We start from the raw sequence: 8,549 nt of genomic DNA on the forward strand, positions 1-8,549 counted from the left end.
AAAGTTGAGCTTGGGAGTTTATCTGGATAACAAACAATCAGAAAAGTAGAAACACCTCTAATCTGTCACAAACCATGAACAGGCGAACATTATGAACCACAAGTAAAACAGGCCATAATCATAACTTCCTCTTCTCATCAAGACAAAGTGACAAACTGGAATTGACACTACGCAGATGCAATGCACATTTATCAGTTACGATTGCTGCTGCCTTGATTGCACAGAAGTAGCGTGTTGCAACTCTAGCTCCGTGAAGCAAGGCTCGTGCTCACCATGGGCCTGAGTTTGCCCTGCCTCCTGCTTCATACCTCCGTGTTCTACATGTTGGGTACGAGTTGTGGCATTTTATTTCTCCGTTGAACAATAAATACAGGTTTCTCAGCAGGAAGTTCCGGTAAAGATTTTCGTAGTGGCTTCTCAAGTGCCAAGGAGCCTAACCTTTCGAAATACATCTCGGGGTGACTCTCATCTAGACTCAAGACCGCTCTACCAAGAGTTGTGCAGTTCCAGCTGCCCTACATTGGAGAATTTGCTCTTGTTGGCTGTACCTACAAATAAAGGATATTAAGATGAGAAGGTAAAATCTAAAGCTAAAACAAGTTTAAGTACATTGCAAGATATACAGAATACAACCCAAAGGAAAGCTCAATCAGTTGGACTCAGATTTCAGGGGAGACTCAACTAAATAAACTTGTCATTCTGTTGCAAGACCAATTATTTTGTTGTTAGACGAAAATCCATCATCAACGAGTCTTTGTGATCTTATCAACTGAAACATGGTGCAAAGGCATCATATGTGAGTATGTGACCTTTGTGTTTTTGTTTTTCTTTTTGTTGCCTCGTTTTTTTAGGATCAAAAATGAAGTTTTATCCTCGAAAAGAGAGAGAGTGTGTTGAGTCAAAATTTGGAAACAATACTACCGTCATAATATCATCTGACATTCCAGGCAACCACCAGGATTAGACAAGAAAGCTAGGATACATAACATCTGATACAACCATACAGTTAATACCCCTCTTCTTGACATTTAAAGTCCACCGGAGAAGAGTTAAATGCTCTTGAGATATTAATTGGGAGCACAAAAATGTTGGGACACAACATTATTAAGTGCCAATTATAGCTCAAAGAGATGGTGCCTTCCTTTACATTTGCTCCTACTCACTTGTTCACCTCGACCACTGATTAATTTATCTCCAACAGGTAGATGCAGTTCATGCCATCAAAATGGAGCACTATATCTTGAGACAGTATTAGATTCAAATCAAAGAAAAGTTAACAAAAAAATAAAAAACAGAGCCATGAAACAGTGTTGTGCGTCTATCAATTGTGTCATTGGTATCTAGTGATTATAGCTATCAAAACACATAAAAACAGTAGCAAACTGAAGGAAGAATATACAATGAGGAAAAGAAGGAGAGAGACACAAATGGAAGATAGGTAATATAATGATAACCTGCTTCAATATCATGTTCAATGTGTAAATAACAATAATTCTATTTACTTATCAAAAAAATATCATGTTCAAGGTGTCAAAAAATAGCGAATAGAGAAGAAGAGAGGAAAAGAAGAGAAAAGGAATTAACAGCAAGTTAAAGCCTTAACCAAGAGAGAAGTTAATTAACCCTGCCAACGTATTTATTAAAAAAAATCTCCTCACATTTTGATGGTGTAATTAAGTAGATAAGACAAGAGAGTCCCATTAGATTAAAAGGGAAACCAGTACAAGTCATATTTGCCATTGAACTACATATAAATTGGACTAAGTCAAATTTATTTTAATGAGATTTCAACTATCTCGTACACACAGAAAAGAGAACCTAAAGAGCTGAACTAAACAGAAACGGTTAAGATTATAAACTATACATTAGCAAGGTCAGGGACCCGAAGATCAATAACAAGTAAGGAAGTACAAAGTCCTTGACTTTACCCAGACAATTGGAAAGTGAAACATATGTTGCATATCATACGAGGAAACGGGGAGAAACCTAGCAATGAGTTCCATATACGATAAGGCTACCATGAAAGAAAAGACCTACTGCAGCATCTAAATTAAGAAAAGACCAAACAGCTTCATGTTAAAATTATAATTGTGGTTTCTTGGATATTAGAGATTGCAACCATAAGATTATGAACTCGAAAGAAGAAATGTTACCACAACTTTGCATGGTTTCAACAGAATATTTCTTCCTAGTGCCAAGTATCCACCAGAAGAGATGGCATCGCTAAGTTTAATGAGATATCACAACTTCTAAGTTTAGAACAACGTGGGGGTCCTCAACTTGCAAGACAATACTAATAATCCCAAGTTCAAAATTTTATAGGAAACTCGGTGAACAAGGATACAGGAAAACCATGAATCAATAGAAATAAAAAAAACTTCGTGCATATGGAAAAATTATCCCCAAAGCATTATCAAACAAACAAAATGTATGTATGCAGCGAAACCGACATTCATTTTAGGTTTCCAAAAACTTGGATAGACTTCACGCCGAACCATATGAACAGGAGATCAGGAAAAAGACCAAGTAGGCAAGTTGTCAACAGCAATCCTAAAATCGAAGGTTATTGATTTCAGAACACAAAGCCTGCTTGGTTCAATTTCTGAAAACTGAAAATCAGAAAACTGCGCAAAATTCTTCTTGTTTGACAGTTTTCGAGAACTGTTTTATTAAAACTCAGTTAAAAAAAAAGACCTGTTTTTGGAGAACTGTCTTTTTTAGTTCTCTGAAAACAGTTTTCTGTTTTTGAGAACTGTTTTGTGAGTGACAATCCAAGCAGGCCAAAACATTCCAACATGACATCAGATTTACCCAGTTGATATATCTGATCAGCATTTAAGAAGGCAAGAAATAAACTTTGGAAGCATGAAACTCTTCTCTTGAAGATCTATCGAGCAAAGAAAAAAATTCAGTAGCAAAACTCAACACCAATTTGGATCGTTAAGTGTTTAAATAAACCATTATGCTGACAACTCAAGCTGGGACAATAATAGATCAAGTAGTTGACAGCATGCTATCATGACAATCATCAAGATAAGACGGTGATTTTAGGAGCCATGCCAGTGCAAAAATTATAGTCGAGAAATGTTAATTGAAAATGTCACAGAACCCTGCAGAGTGAGAGTTTGAAGCAATGTGAACTAATGCAATATTTGAGATGCCCATCATACAACTAGACATATTCAGACAAGTGAATAAATGTTAAAATTAAAGTTTCCCTGATAGTATCCAGGATAACCGAAAAAGAAGTTACCATCTTCAACTCCACCATAGGGGGTTGCATTAAGAATTAGGCTCCTCCAAAGCATCTTAACCACAGCTTCTTAAATCTCCTATATAGTGATGAACAAAATGTCATTAAAATAGATTCCATCTGTATAGAAAAATCAGAATTGGTTGAGAGCATTGAGGAAAACACCATGGCGTCCCCTTGAAATTTGCCTGCATAGCAGTTGTCTCCACTGCCTTTGCAAGAATTTTTTCTGAAATATTTCAGTAAAACTGTCCAACCAAAGTACACACACACACAGATATATATGTATATACCACACATATATATGTAGATACACAATATATAAAAAGTTGATCAAAGGATGAAAGGAAGAAACGGCAAGTTGAGTTCTTGAGCAATGTCAAAACCCCTTCACATCAGGATTCAGGATTTTAAAATTTTTGAGTTCTTGATCACAATGAATTATAAAATCAAACAAGTGGAGAAATTAATGTGTCTTCCTGATGGTGTTATTTAGCTTATCTAGTAAAGTCTCTACGAAATTATAATAAGAGAACTCAGATCAAATGCTATACTTTGTGTGTAATCATAACAAGATGAGTAAGACTAAATTCCACCTTCATCTGAACAAGGGGTTTCAGCATTTTCTGGAAGGTGGATGCTTGCCTTCCATTGTATATCTCACAAAGGAGATCAAATGAAATATTTTCAATCAAATTCCCAAAATCACCCCTAAAAGGACAAACTTTTCAATATTTTTCCATGTAAAGATTAAATATGTAGAATAGAAAGTTGAAAGAAACCTTTTCAGGCTAATATTGATACTAGGATGTACTAATGCTTGGTAATTTATGGAATTTAGAACATGATTACACAAACCAGGTATGGTTTTGTTGGTTACTCGATTACATTTTAACTGGAGCTACTTCATCAAGCACAATTTATCTTAAATCAGGTATTTGCCTTTAGATAAACTTTGAACACCTCTTCCATAAAATTCCATTAATTTAAAGAAAGCGATGATAAAGACAAATCTAATCCTTAGAAAGTGCTCAACAACTAATCACTTGTTGACAATCATCCAATGCTACTGCTTTCAGCAAAAATCTCCCTCTTTTTGCGTTGATTGAGTTGATTAAGACTATTTGTTTACTGAAACATCTGTCGGCAAACCCACATAATGTTTATATTCGCCATTATTCGTTATAGAATTTTAATAAACAGACTAACCAGTAGACTTTGAACCAATTCTAAAAATCAAAGTAGGCATTTCTAACAAACCTTTTTTGGACTTGTGAATTTCTTTTAGATTCGAATTTTATGATGTTCATTCAAAAAAGGCACTCTTTGAGAGATGCATGTAAATACCAGCTGCATACAGAATTGTTATTGGCATGCATGCTGCCTGTTCCACGAATACATAAGAATTTATAACATCTTTTAAAATCAAAAGAAGCCTTTAATCTTGATTAACAAATAATAATAATTTTTAATTCATAAATATAATATAAACTTTTAACTTTTTGATTTTTTCTTTGTGGGGTCAGGTTCTGAAAGCTAATTTAAGGTGAAAGTTTTAACAGGTTGTCTTTGTGATCTTTTGAGGTAAAATTTGCAAGCAATATTTGGTACTTATAATGGTTACTTTAGATTATCATTAGCCCTTCCCTGTCACTTTCACAATGAGAACAAGCTTATGATACTTTTTAACAATTGAGACCAAACAAACATCATCAACAACGAACGACTCTTGCTGAATATCTTTAATTCAGGGTCAATTCATATCACAATCAACAAGTGACAGATGCATTTGTTTGTTGCTCAATTTTTTAGCTCAAGTTGTCCATTATTTCAAGAGCCACAAGACAAAGTCTGCTATAAAGTTGTTCTCAATACCCCACGGTGATTGTAGCACATATCACACTGAGATGTATCAATACAATTTTCTCCTTAAAAGAGAGGTCCGAGCACGCATCCAATGGCTCCCATGGAGCCATCTCATCAACTCGAGTTTATTATTATAATGAGTTGCTCACTCCAATAGAACTGTTGGATGCAATGCTCGGACCTCTCCTATACATCATGATTTGTAAATTCCAGCCTCACTAATTTGATATTTTCGGTTTGTATTTTATTAATGAAAACAGTATATGAGTAAAAACTAGTTATTCAGCTCCAGTAAAGCTTTTTTTAAGTTCAGCTCCAGTAAAGCTGGCAACATCTTCATAGGGAAAAGATCATATTTCCATACCCAGGGTCCTAGAATGGGTAGAACATTTAAACCATAGTAAACAGAAAGATGCCTTGCAGATTTAAACCATATATTTATTGAATTGATCAAGAATTTTCTAAAGCTAACTACTCATACAATTCTAACCTATTTTTGAAATTTAGCATATATGGCTGGTGATGTTTTTAGATTTTAATTTACCAAAGCCTCAAATCAATGAAATAGACCAAGGGCTTTGTGGTCCAGTATCATCTCCTCTATCTCCCAAAGTGGATGGTGAGACTCCAAAGAAACAAGGTGGGTGTGTGAATTGTGTGTGTGTATTTCTCGCCAATGACCAATATATATATATATATATATATATATATATATCAATCAAATAGATTAAGAATTTGGCCAAGCTAACTCCTCAAACATGTCTTTTTCCTCGAATCAGGATGCATGCTTTTGGACCTCTTCTATACATCCTGATTTGTATGTAAGGCTTTCAACTTGTCAGATCGATTGCCACCTGAATCAATATCAGGCAAAGTTTCCAGCGTCACTCATATGATATTTTCAGTTTGTATTTTATTAACAAAATATTAGTGAAAACTAGTTATTGAGCTATAGTAACTCTGTCAATATCTTCATAGGAAAAATATCATATTGCCATACCTAGGGTCCCAGACTGGGCAAGAACATTTACACCAGTACAGTGCAGTAGTGTTTTCAGTCTGTGTCCCACACCGCACATTAGACATAAAGATGCCTTGCAGATTTAAGCCCCATATTTGTCGAATGGATGAAGAATTTTCTCAAGCTAACTACTCATACAATTCTAAACTATTTCTGAAATTTAGCATATATGGCTTGTGTTGTTTCCAGATTTTAATTTACCAAAGCCTCAAATTTATCAAATAGATTAAGAATTTTGTCAAGCTAACTCCTCGCGGATACGTTTAGATTTTACTCTTGCAAAAGCCTGGTATGGCTTCCATCAAATAGTTAAAATAAATAAATAATATTAAGCCAACTCCTCAACAATTTTTTGTTAATCTATGTCAAGTAGTTGAAAGAGGACACGAAAGAAAAGAGATTATTATTTTTCAAATCCCTCTACTTCATCTTTTCAACCAAGGAAAACAATATATCTCTTTTTCCTTCTTTTTTTTTTCTCATTTTGATAAACAGATTATTAAACAGATTAACACGTTAATTCGTTTAATAAATAGGTCGGCTTAATACTAAGGATTCCTAACAAGTTATTAAATGGATCGAATTTGGATTTACCTATCGAATAGAATACCCTTATATCAACTCAACACGATTATAATCCATGAACACGAATTATCACCCCTACATATTAGTATAAATCTTCTTTTTTTGGCTTTCTTTTCTTTTGTCTTCACTTCTCTTCTCTTCTCTTCTTTCATCCAAACAAGTTATGAAAGGAAAGAAAATTTTAGAAGCCCATCCACTTTTTCTTCTTTATCTTAAAAGGTAAATAAATTAAAGTATCACTTCCAGTATCTATTTTTATACTTTCCCACTCCTTTCTGTTTTCTCCTACAGAGATGACAAAAGGGATTTTAAAAAAAAAAAAACTTCCACTTTCCATTTCCAAATAAAACAAAAGAACATAATCAAATTTTCCTTCCCTCACTTTTCACTTCTTTTATTGTTTCTACTCTTCCTCCCTCATGCAAGTAGGGCAATAACTAGAAACAGCAATAAGAATAGATTATGTTACTTTTTTTTTTATTGTTTCTACCCTTCCTCCCTCATGCAAGTAGGGCAATAACTAGAAAGAGCAATACGAATGGATTATATTACGACAAAAGCAACGACCTCAAGTTGAATCAATAATCAAGACAAAAAAATAAATATGCCACAGAAATAATATAAAGATTTATACAAGGTTTGACAACAACCTACGTTTACGGTTGGGATCCAGCGAAAATTTTCACTATGTGTCAAATCGAAAATTATAAGTTTTCAGCCCCTCGTTCAGTTTCTGAATTTCAGAGTCTCTTTCTTCCACCACTCCAAACTCTAAGCGCCCTTATATATTAGGCTATAAGAGACTAATGAGGGTCCATGACCCAAAAACAAAAAACGGCTCAATTTTTTTTCCATCCAACAAGTCGTCAACGCGACCCGGGACCAAATTCGAGCCACAATATTACAGATTATAATAGGTAAACAAATAACAAATCTATAATACCATAAAAACCATTGATCCTCTTACTCTTCCTTGGCACTCTTTAGTCTTGGAAAGTGTTACAAATCCAATCATTTTGTTTCTCTTCATATCTAGATTAATTTGTAACGACCCAAATCCTCATGGATCCGGATCATTAAACAGGTTCTTACCCGACTCAAAATCATCCGGGGGTAAAACGGTCTTTTCACATTAAATTTAAATATCAAGCTCAAAAAGGGCAAAATGGTAATTTACCACAATTCAACAAATTGAGACTCAAGGGTACAACAGTCATTAACTTATATCACATAGTAAATAAAATAAGGTTCGGGCAATATAGTCCTTTCGAGGGTTAAAATATAATTATGGCATTTTAGTGGGTCATAAAATAATTATTTACAACTTCAAGTGGGTGCCAAAGTGTAATTTGGAAAATTAAATACATACTACTTGAGTGGCATAAACCGGTCGACGTTTCCACACCATACGTCGACTGGTTTGGAACGTGATACCGGTCGATGTATGAAAAGCCATACGTCGGTTTGGAACGTGTACAAGATTACCACACTGTAAGATACTGGTTGGGGAGCCAAACGTCGACTGGTTTAGGTTATCCAGACTTGCCACTGTCCAAAGAAAAACCAACCACTTGATGCTCAACCACCCACACCATTACACTTACGTACATAAATTAAGATATACTTCAACATCAAATTGTAATAACAACCACCACGTTGATAACGTAATTTACAACACGTTACTTAAAATACACAAAACTAATTTTGAATGAGTAATACTTAATTACATTTTCCAATGGCCATAATTGCAAACTTATTTACATTCTTCAAAAACTATGATTATACATGTAATGGCTAAATACAAAATAGCAAAAAATCATCTTC

Source organism: Cornus florida, unplaced genomic scaffold (assembly GCF_030987335.1).
Source record: "Cornus florida cultivar Cherokee Brave unplaced genomic scaffold, ASM3098733v1 CherokeeBrave_3.0.0_Hap2_Chr10, whole genome shotgun sequence".
In the NCBI taxonomy this organism is placed as follows: Eukaryota; Viridiplantae; Streptophyta; class Magnoliopsida; order Cornales; family Cornaceae; genus Cornus; species Cornus florida.